Source organism: Echinops telfairi, unplaced genomic scaffold (assembly GCF_000313985.2).
Source record: "Echinops telfairi isolate 266 unplaced genomic scaffold, ASM31398v2 ScPeMD7_7;HRSCAF=31, whole genome shotgun sequence".
Taxonomy (NCBI): domain Eukaryota; kingdom Metazoa; phylum Chordata; class Mammalia; order Afrosoricida; family Tenrecidae; genus Echinops; species Echinops telfairi.
In genome coordinates, this window is record NW_022103904.1 from 28,128,655 (window position 1) to 28,129,710 (window position 1,056).

The 1,056-nt window shown below is 37.0% G+C and overlaps 1 protein-coding gene across 1 annotated transcript in view; it reads left to right on the forward strand.

The window, feature by feature from the left end:
- The window catches only part of PCSK6 (proprotein convertase subtilisin/kexin type 6), a 241,318-nt gene that overhangs the window by 9,861 nt on the left and 230,401 nt on the right, over positions 1–1,056 (forward strand). The window lies entirely within an intron of this gene.

A 1,056-nucleotide genomic window follows, 5' to 3' on the forward strand; every position in this document is an offset into this window, starting at 1 on the left:
AAAAAAAAGAGAGGAGCTAATACCAACGGCTCACGCTTGAAAATGATGATGGCAACATACATACAAATGTGTTTGATACTACTGATGTATGGATTGTATAACAGCTGTAAGAGCCCCCAATAAAATGATTTTTAATAAAAAATTATTATTAGAGGCAAGGATGGCAAGACTTCATCTCATATATTTTGAACATGTTATTAGGAGAGACTAGTCCCTGGAGAATGACATCATGCTTGGTAAAGTAGAGGGACAGTACAAAAGAGGAAAACTTTGACAAGATAGATTGACACAGTGGCTGCAATCACGGGCTCAAACAGAAGAGCAGTTGTGAGAATGGTGCGGGACTGGGTAGGGTTTCATTTTGCTTTACATAAGGTGGCTATGAGTCAGACAGATTGATTGGATCCTACAACTAATTGCAGAGCCTTGGTTTTGTTCAATCTGGGGCGTTAATGAGAAAATCAAGGAGAAAATCAAGACTGACCTAAACCCTTCATCGTAACCTCATTCTTATTTTCAGTGATTACTGGTGTGAGATAAATTATACTTTGTTTTGTCAGTGGTCTCTGAGGAGAAACAGATACAGGTGTAAGGTGCTCTCTCCTGTAGAAGAGTAACACTTGAGAGATGGAAGGTGGCTGCTGCCTTTTCTGCCTTAGAGGCTGTCTTGAGAGATATACGGTAACACTACAAACCAAGGGTGTCAAACTCAATTAAAACACAAGCCCTTTGGTGCAACAGGCAAGATTCATGTGGGCCACATCATAAATACAAAATTTGTTAAATTTATATTTTGAAGTCAGGATTCAGGAATATGAATAGGATAATTTAAAAAACTATATAATTGCTTTTATTTAACATTTATTTTAACGGATTTATAAAACTTAAATTATTCTTTTTTAAAAATCATTTTATTAGGGGCTCATACAACTCTTATCACAATCCATACATACATCAATTGTGTAAAACGCATTTGTACATTCATTGCCCTCATCACTCTCAAAACATTTCCTCTCCACCTAAGCCCCCGGCATTAGGTTTTCATTTTCCCCTCCC